This window comes from Crocuta crocuta, unplaced genomic scaffold, assembly GCF_008692635.1.
Source record: "Crocuta crocuta isolate KB4526 unplaced genomic scaffold, BGI_CrCroc_1.0 scaffold290, whole genome shotgun sequence".
Classification (NCBI taxonomy): Eukaryota; Metazoa; Chordata; class Mammalia; order Carnivora; family Hyaenidae; genus Crocuta; species Crocuta crocuta.
In genome coordinates, this window is record NW_027527429.1 from 7,944,923 (window position 1) to 7,960,801 (window position 15,879).

Here is a 15,879-nt window from a genome sequence, read left to right on the forward strand (position 1 = left end):
AAGTCCATGATACAATGTGTGAAAAGCAACGATGGCGGGGAAAAGGTATTAATGCTCGGCTAGAACCATCACCACCTCCTGTCGAGTCCCGGCCCCTGCCGTCCGGCGCCGAACGCCCGCGCCTCCCTCTCGGCTCCGAGCGGGTGGCGGCCTCGCCGAGTTAACGGACGCGAGCGCCTGGAACCTATCCTTGCTCACGGGCCGGCAACGAGGGGCTGCTTTAATGACTGCTATTCACTTTCTCCGGGCGCACCGACAAGGGTGTCCTAAGATGTGTGACCACCGGTGAGGTCCCCAAACCTAGCAGGATTTGCACCTTTTGCTCCGCCAACCAGAACCGAACAACGAAAGGCCCACCACGACCGGCGCAAACCGACCAAAACGTCCGCCCTGCGCGCAGGCGCAGCAAGGGAGGCCCTGGCTCGAGACCCCGCCCCCAGGCTCGCGCTCTCGGCCTCCTCCTTGGGCTTGCGTCTCGGATTGGCCCAGAGACGGTGCGGGCTCTGATTGGCCGAGGCGGAATCACTAGGGCTCCGTCTCCTTCTGGAGAGAGCTGTGTGCGGGTCTAGGCCCCGGCGGCCGCTGGGAGGGCGCTCCAGATCTGTTGGCGCCCGCGGGCTGCTCTGGACACCCCTGGAACCTTCCGCGGGGCTCTGCGGTGCGCGGTGGCGCGCTGGGTGGGCGGGGCCGCACCCCCGCGATCGCCTTTAAAGAAGGCAAGAGCCCCTGAGGTTTAACTTGAGAAGTGGCGGCTCTAGGTTGTGGTGTGAGACTCCTTATTTGTGTTGTATTTGGATGGAGGTAGAGATGCCCCACTTAATACTGAGTCCTCAGTCCGGAAAGGTAAAGACATTTGGGTCGTAGGTACTGATTTTGTGCCTGTATGGAGGCTTTATTTTGGCCCGGTGTGCCTTCATTTGAACAGTTGATAGAGGAATTTATTTTTAAAAACGTCTGAACTATTTGAAAACGTGTGGTGAAGGGAGCAGATGAGACGGAGAGGGAGGCATTCTTGGAAGCTTGAGTTACCATTTCTAGATATTGGCAAAAGACACGGTGTGGGACATCTGACCTACAAACTTTCACAAAAATTAATTTTTTGGATATATTTTGCTATTCACTAGTGTGAGCAAAATGTCCCAAATGTAACTAACTTTAGGATAAGGCCTAATTTTATTACAAGTAGAATTCTTCCACATAGAAACTTACTGCAGACACTAGAGGCAAAACGTACATTGCATGGAATGTCAAAGGCCCTGTGATGAGCCTAATAATCTTGTCCGTTTTAAGCAGGAAAAAAGGCAAGATGAACTGAAGAAAATGAGTCTTTTTCCGAAGGAGATGGGAAGATGGAGAAGATGAGATGTCAGAAGATAAGAACAAAGGAAGTAGAGATGAGGTAATTATATGTACAGCGCACAGCAGAATGACACTGCTGTCAAGAATAAGAATTCAGGGGCGCCTGGGTGGCTCAGTCGATTGAGCATCCAACTTTGGCTCAGGTAATGATCTCATGGGTTTGTGGGTTCAAGCCCCGCATCGGGCTCTGTGCTGACAGCTAGCTCATAGCCTGGAGCCTGTTATGGATTCTGTGTCTCCCTCTCTCTGACCCTCCCCTGCTCTCACACTGTCTTTCTCTCTCTAAGAAATAAATAAAACATTAAAAAAAAAAGAATAAAAATCCAGAGTAAAACAGTTAAACTGCCTTGTTGAACTCAAAAGTGGTATCCTGAACACTTTCTGCTAGTTTTGCAAGCCCACCCTCCAGAGTTAGTACCAAAACCTGACAGTCACTTTTAGAAAAAAAAATTTACAGTCCACTCCCATGAGCACAGATGCAAAAACTCCAAACAGAATCTTACCGAATCAAATGTCAGTGTCCTGTAAAAAGAATAATAATCCATTGTGAGAAGTGAGGTTTGTTTTGGGGATTGCAAAAGTGTTTTTTGTTTGAAAAGTGATCTTGGTTGCCTGGAAATAGCGGCTTAAAAGAAAAATCTCTTGATTCTTAAAGCTGCTCCATTAAATGTCATTAGTGTGTGTGCTTGCCAAACATCTGTGTTTCCATATTTATTCTTTTGACAAATACTTAGATCCCTACTACATTCTGTGCTTCTGGCTGGGAGCTTCTGTGTTGGTATTGGAATATCGATGGGAGTCCTAAATTATTCCTTATTGGAATTCATTATTGGAATAAGTGGAGTCCTAAAAGAACTGAGGTGGATGAAAAAAAAATTGAGGTGGATGAGGGAGTACACGGCTGATGAGTGAATGCTTCATTGCAGCTGCTGCCCTAGGGCTTAATGCATTAAACGACCATATTAGGCAGGCGACATCAGCTCCATTTTATAGATGGGAAAACAGATTTAGCCATTAACTAACTTGCTCATGGTTTTGGACCTAATAAGCGACACAGCCAGGATTATCCATAGTTCTGTGGAATCCAAAGCCCTTACCCCTTCCCGGTTCATTTTTCTCTTTCCCCCAAGCAGTCATTTTGAGAGGCAGCCAACATGTATTTACTGTCTACTTTGAGCAACCAGTTATAATAGAGACTTTCATTAGCCCTATTCAGTCTAGTAGTTTAATCAATCAAAAGTAAGTTATCCATACATACCTTTTGATTTTAATTTAAAACGTGTTAAATATATGTTCATTTACTAATCCTTTGATGTGGGACTAAGGTCTTTGGGTTCAGCATTGGAATAGTTTGCTTGCCCTGTACAAAGTGCACCCATAAGTCCATCTTTGGACTTTGAAGCATTTTTTTAAGTTTATTTATTTTGAGAGAGAAATAGAGAGTGAGTGGGGGAGAGGCAGTGAGAGAAGGAGAAGACAATCCCAAGCAGGCCATACACTATACATTGCATTAGCTTTCTGTAACAATCAGCCAGAAAGTTCTTGGTAAATGCAACTTTTGCTTTGGAACTCAGACTCTGGTGGCTTGGAGGAAAACAGGGACAGTCACATTATATTTCTCTTAGGCTGATACGCACATGATGCGGTTCTCGACTGTTCACACTGGTCACCCTTGGTCACTAAAGTGTGGTTCTTATAATGGTGTATTCTGATTGGTGCAACATTGAGTAGTACTATTGCAATTAGATGAACTTTTAGGGTAACCAGACCCTAAAGTTGGCTCCTTGAAATTATTTCATGAAAACCCTCATCTTTTGGGTTGCTGGGCTGGCTCAGTCAGAAGAGCATGTGACTCTTGATCTCTGGGTTTTAAGTTCAAGCCCCACGTTGGGTGTAGAGATTACTAAAAGTTCAAAACAAAACAAAAAGCCTTCATCTCTTTCACCTAACTTCCCTGATCCCATATCATTACCATGCCAGATGAACTGGTCCCTCATCTGCTTGCCTATGAATGTGTTCATAACCAGTAATGCTAATTGCGTGCTCTTATCTCTTCCTATGATGTGAATTGATGGCTATATATATACACCAACTGTATTGGTTTGCTGGGATTTCCTTAATAAAATATAGACTGGGTGGCTGAACCAGCAGAAATTTATTTTCTCACAGTTCTGGAGGCTAGAAGTTGAAGATGGAGCTGTTGGCAGGTTTGGTTTCTTCCAAAACCTCTCTCCTTGGCTTGCAGTTATCTGTCTTCTCACTGTTTATTCACATGGTCATTCATCTGTCATCTGTGGCCTAATCTCTTATAAGGACAGCAGTCATATTAAATTAGGGCCTACTCTAATGACTCTAACCACCCCATTTTAACTTAATTACTTCTTTAAAGAGCTGTCTCCAAATACGGTAATATTCTTTAAAAAAAAATTCTTTTTAAACATTTATTTATTTTTGAGAGACAGAGAGAGACAGAGCATGAATGGGGAGGGGCAGAAAGAGAGGGAGACACAGAATCCGAAGCAGGCTCCAGACTCTGAGCTGTCAGCACAGAACCGGACACAGGGCTTGAATCCACAGACCCTGAGATCATGACCTGAGCCAAAGTTGGATGCTTAACCCACTGAGCCACCCAGGCACCCCCAGTAATATTCTTAGACACTGGGGATTAGGGCTTTGACGTATGAATTTTAGTGGGATATAGTTCAGCCCATAACACCAGTAATGCCTTCCCTGTGTTATGACATTGTTCTAGTTAACACTGGCAAGATAAAGACAGTGCTTCTATTAATTGCCCATATTTCTTCATCTTGTTCTTTTGTGTATGATGAGACTTCATTCAATGTTTTGCTAAAATTGTCATCTTTAGGTATCTAGTTTTATAACACCATGGCCAGTTATTAGTAGCCATGGGATGGGAATTGATGGTATAATTAGGAAGCATGAGACTCAATCTCTGGGGCTTGGCGCTCATTCCTGTGTATGTTCCAGTCTTCAGTTGTGGGAGGCTCTTCACTTCGGTGTATCTTTGTACGCAACTCTAAAGGTATGTGGAGCCACCTAAACAGTAGTTGACTTGGCATATTTTCCTAGGGCAGCCACTTGGATACTTCTAGAAATGAGTTCCTTCCCTGTAAAGATTCTGAGTGGATAACTCTAAGTGAAGTCTAGGAATTTGTTTTTCTTTTCCTTTTCATAAGACAAGCATGCCAGATGGTGCTGGGAACTCTCTTACTGCACATTGAGAAATTCATCTTCGACATTGACATGTGTGCCTGACCAAATCTTGCCCTTGCTGACTGTAACCTCTTGGGCAGGGGGAAGATCTGCTTTCATTGTTGCTGCTGCTTCTCCAGGCTTTGTCCCTCAGAAGAATGGTGGGAAGATCACCACTGCTCCAGAAAATAAAGTCAGGGGGAGAACGTCTCTGGCTCCCATGTTTGCTAAGAAACTAACCTCACCACACTGGAAGGCTGCCATATGGGCCAAGTTGCCAAAAGACAGGAGGCATGCCAAGAAAAGAAGTGAGAACGATGAGGAGGAAGAAGATAAGAACACTGAGTTGGGCCAGGATGAGAAAAGTAACAGATCCTCTCCCAGAGGCGTTTCCGGCCAGTGGCCAGGAGATAGCAAGGGTCAGCCCTATGCCGTTCCACATTGCTGTAGAGGCATTCTGTGAAGACACCCCCCTTCAGAAAGTTGGCCTTGGCAGTCCCTGGCTGATGTTTTGGGCCTGGCTTCATTGATGAGGAAATCTCAGTGGACAGTTGACCTCTGCTGTCCCCATGACCAGAAGCAGAGTTTTTGCTAAACTTCATACATTGATTGTTTCTGTTGTGGTGCGTATGAGCCATGCAGGTTAATTGTTCCCCAACCCTAATTCTCAGTGATTTTGTTTTTGTCTTGAGTCTGTGTAACATTTTAAATTATATTGCTTCCAGGGGCACCTGGCTGGCTCAGTCAGTGGAACATGTGACTCTGAATCTCAGGGTTGTGAGTTCGAGCCCCATGTTGGGTGTAGAGATTACTTAAAAATTTAAAAAAATTGCTTCCAAAGAAGTAATTATTAATATTTGTATTAAAATATAACAGCAGTAAAGTTATTTCAAAATAAGAGGTCAAAGTGGCAGTGAATTTTTTTTAGGTTTGTGTACTATAGCCAGACTTATGAGCAGTTTTTCTGAAAGAGCAATTTGTTATTCTTAACAAGTCTGTGTGGCAGTAATTGTTTAGGTGGGTTTTCATTTAGATTCTGAAAAGGAAGATGCATATTCTACATGGTTCAGGGGGAGAAAGCCCTTCCTGTAGGGGTTGGGACAATGACTGAGGGAAAAGGCAGTGAGGGAGAAGAGGAAGAGGAAGGTCAACAATGACCTAAATCAGCTCGGTTGAGGGGTAGCCCATATCAAGGAATTCGAGTTGTAGGGAAGCCCTTGGGCAGAGGGTGTTGGATTTCTTTTAGGAATTTGGAGAACTTTCTGATTAATTTATAAATGCTTTTAAAAGTACTCTGACCAGACCTGACCCCTGTGTTTTGTGAAGAGCAGGCAAGACCCTAGGTATGATATTGGTGATTAGAGTAGAAGCTTCCAGTTTACTCGTTAGTGGTACAGACAGAACATATATATAGCATTCTGGCTTTTGCCCACAGAACCTGATAAATGGAAAAAGGAAATTGCCAAACAGAAGGCTTCCCCTGGAACCAAAAAACAGAAATTGGAAGGTAACTTGTTTGCTGTGATTTAAGGCACAAGACAAAACATGGAGGATTGGGTATCGGTTAAGTGTGGGTATGATATTTGTGGACAAGGCGAAAGCCCAAGTGATAAGCGAGGGGATTTTTATTGCAGTTTGCCATTGCAACATGCCAGAATCTTTAATGGAATTTTCTTTTAGCATCATTGTTTCTGAACTGTGAGTTTGTTTTTTGTTTTTGTTTTTTAAACCTTTCTGTGTGGCAGTTGAAACGCCTGTAACTTTCAAACTGTTCGTTGGAATCCTGAATTTCAACAAAACCGCTGCTGAACTAAAAACTGGTCTCAATGAATGTTTTGCTAAAAATGATCTCACAGTTGTTGTCAGAGTTGGCTTGTCCGGGTAAATACCGATGGATTAAGAATGTTAAGTTGAGGAGTGCCTGGGTGGCTCAGTCGGTTGAGCGTCCGACTTTGGCTCAGGTCATGATCTCACGGTTCGTGGTTTTGAGCCCCGCGTCGGGCTCTGTGCTGACTGCCAGCTCAGAGCCTGGAGCCTGTTTCTGATTCTGTGACTCCCTCTCTCTCTCACCCTCATCTGCTCATGCTGTCTCTCTCTCTCTCTCAGAAATAAATAAAACATTAAAAAAAAAAAAAGAATGTTAAGTTGATCAGCCCAGCAGTATTATCCCTGGAGAAATTAACGAGTTCCAGTAGTTTTCTGTTTCATTGTGGGTGACCAGACTTCTGTCCTGTCGGGTCCTTCTGTTACCTACTGTTTACCCTTTAGTGGGGGTTACACCAGCCTCTGGGAGTTCAAAGTGAGTGCAGTCGTCTCCTGTCCACGGGGGGAACGTTCTGACATCCCTGGTGGATGCCTGACACCACAGATAGTACTGAACCCTGCATATACTATGTGTTTTCTTTTACATACATATCTGTGATAAAGTTGAATTTATAAATTAGCCACACTAAGAAGTCAACAACAATACAACAAAACAGAACAATTATAACAGAATACTGTAATGAAAGTTAAGTGAATGTGGTTTCTCTCTCTCAAAAGATTTTTACTGCACTGTACTCACCCCCTTTGTGTCGCTGTGAAATGACAAAATGCCTCCGTGATGAGATGGAGTGAGATGCATGGTATACGGGTTGTGACCTTGCATTAGAGTGCTGTCTAATGCACTTTTGAAGCTAGGTCGGAAGGATCGTCTGTTCCCAAACCACACAGTTGACTGTGAGTAACTGCAACTGCAGATAAGAGGGACTACTGTATTTATTTTTTTTAATTTTTTAAAATGTTTTATTTATTTCTGAGAGAGAGAGAAAGACAGCGTGAGCAGGGAGGGTCAGAGAGAGAGGGAGATACAGAATCTGAAACTGGCTCCAGGCTCTGAGCTGGCTGTCAGCACAGAGCCCAACGCGGAGCTCGAACCCATGAACTGTGAGATCATGACCTGAGCGGAAGTCGGACGCTCAACCGACTGAGCCACCCAGGCGCCCCGAGGGACTACTGTATTTAAAATCTTGCAGTGGCTCTTAGGAAATCCATTATATCGGGGCATCTGGGTGGCTCAGTCGTTAAGCGTCTCACTTTGGTTCAGGTCATGATCTCATGGTTTGTGAGTTCAGGCCCCACCTTGGGCTCTCTGCTGTCAGCACAGAGCCCGCTTCAGATCCTCTGTCCCCCTCTCTCTGCCCCTCCCTCACTGACATGCACGCGCTTTCTCTCTCAAAAATAAAAATAAATGTGAAAAAAACATTGTATTAAACTGCTATCCTGGGGTGCCTGGGTGGCTTAGTCGGTTAAGCGTCCGACTTTCGCTTAGGTCATGATCTCGCGGTTCGTGGGTTCGAGCCCCGCGTCGGGCTCTGTGCTGACTGCCAGCTCAGAGCCTGGAGCCTGTTTCAGTCTGTGACTCCCTCTCTCTCTGACCCTCCCCTGCTCATGCTGTCTCTCTCTCTCCTAGAAATAAATAAAACATAAAAAAAATAAATAAATAAACTGCTATCCTATTTTTCCAATTGAAACGTTAAAATAATCCCGAGATTTTCATTGTCTTTACAGAAACATATTTTCATGATTTTCCACTGTAAGTGATGTTATTCGCCCACAATTATATTGTATTGTTTTATTTTATTTATTTTATTTTATTGTACCTTATTATTAGTTTTTAAATTTATTTTGAGAGAAAGAGAGCACAAGCAGGGGAGAAGCAGAGAGAGAGAGAGAGAGAATCCCAAGTAGGCTCTGCACCATCAACTCAGAGCCCAATGTGGGGCTCAAACTCATAAACTGTGAGATCACATTCTGAGCGGAAACCAAATTCAACTCTTAACCGACTAGGCCACCTAGGTGCCCCTGCCCAGAATTATTTTAAACTAAGTCCTTTAATTACAGCCCCCTAGCTTTGGTGGCAAATAATAGGTTCTGTATCACTTCTGCTTTTTTGCCAAGTTGAATTTCATCTCTCCCACTTCTTTTGCATCAGAAGTGTATTTCCTGGACGTGAGCATATTTTTTGGTACTCAGACTGTCTTAGGTAAAAACAAAAAGATAATAATAGTAAACAGGGGTGCCTGGGAGGCTCAGTCGGTTAAGCCTCCGACTTTGGCTCAGGTCATGATCTCATCATGGTTTGTGAGTTTGAGCCCCGCGTCAAACTCTGAGCTGCTGACAGCTCAGAGCCTAAAGCCTGCTTCGGATTCTGTGTCTCCGTCTCTCTCTGCTCCTCCCCAACTTGTGCTCTGTCTCTCTCTCTGTCTCTGTCTCTGAAAGATAAATAAATGTTGAAAAATTTTTAAAAACTTTCTGTAATAGCCCTTGTGTTCGCTAACATATTCCTCATTAGGAATGATATTTTTTGTTCTAATTCACAAATGCACATGGCTCTTTCTCAAAACAAAAATTCGAAACCTTATTTCAGACTTCATTTCCTATAGGTTTTGGTTAAATTTGGTCAGTTGCTAAACAGAAAACAGATTTCAACAGGCGAATTTGCACCGACTTTAGCCCTTGATCCAGAACAAGCTTTCTCCATTTTGGCACTGTTGGCATTTTGGGCCGGAGAATTTGTTGTGGGGGACCGTCCCGTTCATTGCAGGCTATGGAGCAGTGTGCCTGGATTCTCCCCACTGGGCAGTGAAGCACTCCCCCAGTTGTGACAGCCAGAACGTCACACTTGCCCCTAGGCGAGAACCACTCCTCTCTGGTTACTTTATGCCATTCTTACTGCTAGTTGGTGGAGCCTTGGTTTTAAGTTGTAAACGTGACTCAGTGCTGATTTCTACTTTCACAGCCAGTGTGACTAGTCAGCCAGAAGTCCTGTGCCGCTTGATCTTACTTGCTGTTTTTTCCCCTTTCTTTTACATCCCCGTAGGAAATTTGGTTATGTGAATTTTAAATCTGCTGATGATCAGGGAAAAGCCTTGAAACTTACTGAGACAAAGGCCCTCGGGAATGAAATTAAATTGAGAAAATCAAAAGGAAAGGGAGTAAAGAAAGGTATGTTAACAGGGTAATTTATTTATAGATACCTGTGTATCTAGAAGACTCTGGGTCAGGAAGGAATATCAGATTCTTTCTCCGTCTGTGCAAGTACTTTGTTACCACCAGGTCACCTGCCTGCACAGCACAAACTTTATCTGCATTGCTCTCACCCAGTGTGCTCTAGCTGCCTGGCTCACTTTCCCTGTCATAGCGTCCTTTGTCTACTGTACTCTCTGTCATTATGTACCTTACCCCTTACCTCCTCTGCCATAATGTTCTCTCTGGGACTCAGTCCCTGCATCCATAGAATTTCAGCTTAAAGGTCACTTCCTCAGCTCAGAAAAATTTTCCCTTCCAGGCTAGATTAAGTCTTTTTTTTTTTTTTTTTTTTTTTTTTTTTTGAGGAGGGTGGGGAATTCCCTTCCCTTCCCTTCCCTCTCTTTTTTTCTATTTATTTATTTTAAGTAATATCTCCACTCAATGTGGGGCTTGAACTCACGATCCAGAGATCAAGAGTTGCGTGCTTTTCCAGTTAAACCAGCCAGGTTCCCCTAGGTTAAGTCTTTACTAGATGTTCTCATTTCCCTTTTACTTTTCCTTCTTAGCACTTAACCAGAGTTTGTAATTATGCGACTATGTTTACTAGCCTTTCCCCCCAACAAGGCCACATTCCCTAGAATAGAGGCCAAGTCTGTATTTTGATGTACCATGTAGCATAGGCCCTCACCTAGATGTGTGTTCAAATAGTTGTTAAATGAGGAATATATATTGCTATTAACACTCTCCAACTCTTGGAGAAGTATTTTTCCTCCCTTGGAGAACTTTTTTATTTATTTTATTTTTTTAATTTTTATTTATTTCTAGGAGAGAGAGAGAGAGACAGCGTGAGCAGGGGAGGGTCAGAGAGAGGGGGAGACACAGAATCCGAAATAGGCTCCAGGCTCTGAGCTGGCAGTCAGCACAGAGCCCTTGGAGAACTTTTGATGCTTATTAGAGTTGAATCCAGACTGAAAATATTCTTTTGTGTTATATAGCTCGGAATACCAAAACACTTTTCATCAAGTATAAAGTCACCTGATAAAGTGACTCAACATGAGTTAAAAGAAGTGTTTAAGGATGCCAAACCAAATCAGTTTGGTGAGCAAGTATGGGGTGAGTAAGAGGTGTGTTTTGTGCCTATATTGAAAAAGAATGTATTTCTACTGGATTCGGACATAACAGAATTTTACTACATTCTCCCAAATCACTTAGGCCTGATTTTAGAAAAGAAAAGAGAAGTTATCCAACCTTTCTACCAGCAGGCAGAAAAAACTGAAGAAGGCATCATAAATGGTCAGAAGTTTCTAGAAAACTGTCAAAGTGTCATTGAGAAATGAAGGCTTACTCTACCAAGTTCAAGATTGAAGATTGGAAGAATTCAGTCATAGATTATCACCATTCTTCTCTCCAGTAGAACAGCACCCTTGCTGACTTGCCTGGACAAGTGGCAAAACAAGCATTAAATTGGCCCCTTAGACCAGTGTGGTAACCGGGGCACCTCTGGGGCTCTGTCAGTTAACTGTCCGACTTCAGCTTAGGTCATGATCTCACGGTTGTGGGATCGAGCCCCACGTTGGGCTATGCACTGAATGAATGTGGAGCCTGCTTGGGATTTTCTCTCTCCCTCTCACTCTGCCCCTCCCCTGCTTGCGATCTCTCTTTCAAAAATAAATAAACACTTTTATTTATTTATTTTTTTTAATAAACATTTTTTAAAAAATGGACAAAGCGCTTGAGTGGACATTTCTCCAAACAAGGTATACTGGTGCCCAATAAGAACACAAAGAGGTGCTTGACCTGAGTTGTTAAGAAAATGCAAATCACAGCCATGGTGTGATCCCACCTCACACCCAGTAGAGTGGCTATAATAAAAATGGCAGGCAATCACGAGTGTTGGCAAGGATATGGGGAACCTGGAACCCTCATTCATTGCTGGTTGGAATGTAAAATAGTGTCATTGCTTTGGAAAATGGTTTGGTGGTGTCTGAAAATGTTAAACATAGAGTTACCATGTGGTGCAGCAATTCTGCTTCTAGGTGTGTACCCAAAAGAGACGAAAAAGTATATCCACACATTTCTACAAATGTTCATACCAGCTTCATTCTTACTAGCCCCAAACTGGAAACAACCCCAAATGTCCACCTGCTAATGACTGGGTAAACAAGATGTGCTCCTTCCATACAACGTAATATTGTTCTGTCATAAAAAGGAATGAAATATCAACATATGCTGAAACTTGGAGGAATATGAAAACCATTCGGCTAAATAAAAGAAGCCAGACACAAAAGATTGCATAGTCCTATGGTCCCATTTGTATGAAATGTCCACAGTAGGCAAATAGCATAGTGGTTGGGACACGGGGTGGGTATGAGTTGGGGGAACGAGGAGTAATCGCTGATGGACACTTTGGGAGATGATAAAAATGTTCTAAAATTAGATTATCGTGATGGCTATAGAATTCTATAAATACACTAGAAATCATCGTGCACCATTTCATCTTTAAGTCATCCCTGCACCCAACATGAGGCTTGAACTTACAACCCGGAGATCAGGAGTTGCATGCTTCACTGATGGAGCCAGCCAGGTGCCCCTCACTGTATACTTTAAATGGATGAATTTTCTAATACATGAATTATATCTCAGTAAAGTTTAAAAAATAGAGCGTGGGGCACCTAGGTGGCTCCACTGGTTGAACATCCAACTTTGGCTCAGGTCATGATCTCATGGTTCCTGAGTTTGAGCCCTGCGTCGGGCTCTGTGCTGACAGCTCGGAGCCTGGAGCGTGCTTTGGATTTTGTGTCTCCCTCTCTCTCTGCCCCTCCCCTGCTAGCACTCTGTCGGTCTCTCTCTCTCTCTCCCAAAAATAAATAAAAACATTAAAAAAAATAGAGTGTGTATATATGTAATTTGCTTTTATATGTACAGCGTATTGCCTCTGAGGATAGAAATTGGGCAGAAGGCACATGTCACCGTATCCTTTTCTACCTTTTGCCTTTTGAATCTTGTGTGTGTGTTACTAATTTGGAAGAGAAAAGTACTGAATGCTGACTATGCTTTCTTCTCCCCTCCACCCGGTCCCCACAATTGCAGGATCACCTATGTTGACTTCAAGTCACAGGCTGATGCACAGAGAGCCTTGGAAGGGAAGCAAGGAACAAAGATTGGAGGGCTTGCCATAGCTCTGGACCACGTTGGAGGGAAAAGCCAAGGCCAAGAGGAGAGAGGCGAGAAGAACAGCACGTGGAGAAGTAAGGGCTGATAAGCTCTGGAGACTGAAACTTGCCAGGGTTGGGTCATCAGCCGTGTTCCCCAGAGAGGGGCTACAGTCAGGATAGGGAAGCTTTTATTTTTTTAAAGTTTATTGAGAGAGAGAGAGAGAGAGAGAGACAAGGGGAAGGGTGGGAGGGGGAGGGAGAATTCCAAGCAGGCCCCACACTGCCACCACAGAGCCGGTTGTGGGGCTCAAACTTACAAACTGTGAGATCATGACCTGAGCTGAAACTAAGAGCCGGATGCTTAACCGACTGAGCCACCCAGGACCCCTCAGGATAGGGACACTTAAATACAATTTCTCCCTGTATTAAAAATGGGTAATCCTCCTCAGATCAACGTAACGAGTATTGTCCTAACTAACTGTAACCTTGAAGTCTGCAAAAACATGTCACTTTGAGGTGATACATCAGCTTAGCTCCCCTTCTTGGGGGTCCTATAGGATTCTGTTTGGACAGGCCCTTAAAGCTGTGGTTTCAGAAGTCAGATGTTTAATTCTCTTCAAGTAGAGTTTTTGTCAGGTTTAAACCAGAGACCCCAAACTGGAGTCCCTAATCTGCCTAATCTAATGAGTAATCGTAATGGCTTCTATAGTATTTACAGAGAAAAAAAAAACCCAATTTACTATGAATATTTTTAAAAATCAAGAAATTTCACATAGAAATCTGTATTTCCAGCTTCTTTTGCTGCTGCATCAGAAAATCTGGTGGCCCTGGGGCTGCATTCCTACATGTCTCCAGTCACCTGCACAGGAAAATCAGAGGCTTCCTCTTAGCTGTTTGTTACAACCCCCACCATTCGGTAAGTTCCTCCCTAATGGAAGGAGCGAACAGCACACTTAACACCTTGAGAGAGTAGAATCAGTTCTTTTCTCTTGCAAAGTACTACTTTTCTCCTATTAGTGAAGGTGACCTGTTAATATTCCTTCTGCATGTGTCTCTTTCAAAAGTGGGAAATTGAAAGCTGGAACAAGAAAGCCACACATTTCAAGAAAAATGGGAGCGTGCTTATTTCTTTGTGGAGGGTAAGAATGTCCGCAGCATTCAATAAGCAAAGAGGGTGTGTCTGTGTGGGAGGAGCGTAACCCCAGACGCCATTATGAAACAAACCACAGCAGGAACCATGATGGACACGCAGAAAAGATGCGTGATAAAAAGCTAAATGAACTGAAAAAAAAGACTAAAATTTCAATATGACGCCCTTTTGAATATGAATAAAATAAGTGATGCGGCTACGAAATGCAGTTATGTATTAAGTGAGAAAATTGCCTGGGCATCCAAACCTTTTACAGACGGCGAGTTTATAAAGGAATGTCTCTGAGTGCTGTGGAGTGCCTTGAGCAGAGACAAGCATTTGCCAACATGAGCCTAAGTGCTAATATTGTTCCACAGCACGTTGGTGAGATGGCTGAGAACTTATGGACAAGTTGCAGGGAAGAGGTAAATCATTTGTGGCTTTCTCCATTGCAGCTCAGGAAGGAGCTGATGGAGATAATGCCCTCCAACTGGCTGTATTCTTTCGTGGTGTTGATGAAGCTTTTGATGTGACGGAAGAGCTTTTGGACATGGTACCCATGACAGGCACCCCATCAGGAAATGATTTATTCGTATGTGTGGAGGAAAGTCTTAAAAAATTTAATGTAGACTGGTCGAAATTAGTCAGTGTTAGCACAGATGGCAATTCTACACCGGCTGGTGTTGAACAACTTGTTACAGAACTTAAATCTAAAGTGTCAGGGCTTTGCAGAGACACAGAGCTTAAGTCTGGGCATGGCCCCATTCTCCAGGAGTCACTTAGTGCTAAAAAGATAAAAATGGATCATGTCATGGACATGGTAATTCACACCATAAGCTCTATACGTTCCCATGGCTCAGACCACAGAGAATTCAGTGCTTTGTTCAGTGAGTTAGATGCACAATATGGAAGCCTGTTCTCCTCCATAGGACTTAACAGGGCTGAGTCGTGGCATGGTGCTAAGACAGTTTTTGGAACTGTTGGAAAAAATTGATTTTTTTCATGTCTTCTAAAGGAAAATCTGTTCCCCGGCTTACTAGCAAAGATTGGGTTAAAGACTTAGCCTTTCTGGTCTACATTATGACTTACCTGAACATGTCAGGTATCTCCCTGCAAAGGCATTCACAAGTGGTTACACAGATGTATGATTCAGTTTGCTTGCTCCTAATGAAGCTGTGTCTTTGGGAGACCCATTTGGCAGGGAGCAATCTGGCCCACTTCCCTACACTGAAGTTCATTTCCGAACATGAGAGAGATGGCCTGAGCTATATTCCCAGAATTACAGGGTTGAAGACTGAGTTCCAAAAATGGTTCTCTGGTTTCAAACTTGATGAAAACGAGCTGAGGTTGTTCAGTTCACCTTTCTCAATTACCATGAATGATGCGAGCGAGGAGCTACAGATGGAGGCTATTGAATACAGTGCAACACGATACCAAAAACGAAACATGACTATGTCGGAATCCTAGAATTCTACAAACACCCTGGGAATGGTTACCCTAAATATAAAAACCATTGTGTAAAGATTCTGTCCATGTTTGGAAGTACCTACATTTGTGAGCAGCTATTTTCAGTCATGAAACAACAGAAAACTAAGTGCTGTCCCCAGTTAAAGATTCAGGGTGCAGTTCCTGTACCAGAGTCACGCCCTGACATTGACACCTTGGGGCTTAAGAAAGGAATGTCACATTTTGGATTTCAAATCTAAGGAGTAGTACATTATGAAACTGATTATTTCTATTTCCAAATTGTATTTGTTCAATGTCAAATTTAAACTACAATCTCTGGCATCCTACGTTTCTAGCTTATCACGTATAAAATAAAGTTTGATTATACCTTGGCAGTTTATTTTTTCCCTTGCTGTTCCTTTCTGGCCCTTAGAGTGGTTCGCATTGGTAAACCTCTGCCCTTAAAGCAGCCACACTATTCCTAAAGGCACTGGTGGGCTGGGGACGTGAACCAGGGAGTCAGCTTGATGAATGGAGTGTTTAGATACCTAGAGCAGCTCTATCCCC

At 43.3% G+C, this 15,879-nt stretch overlaps 1 long non-coding RNA gene across 2 annotated transcripts; it reads left to right on the top strand.

Annotated features, from left to right (window-relative positions):
- The first annotated feature begins 579 nt into the window (after window positions 1-579).
- On the top strand, window positions 580-15,647 carry LOC144226574 (uncharacterized). 2 transcript variants are annotated; one of them, XR_013333686.1, is made up of 4 exons: window positions 580-843; window positions 1,291-1,399; window positions 12,673-12,830; window positions 13,530-15,647. It is a non-coding gene; the product is annotated as an uncharacterized LOC144226574 (long non-coding RNA). The 2 variants fall into 2 exon arrangements; XR_013333685.1 differs by having other exon boundaries at window positions 1,294-1,399.
- The last annotated feature ends 232 nt before the right edge of the window (window positions 15,648-15,879 follow it).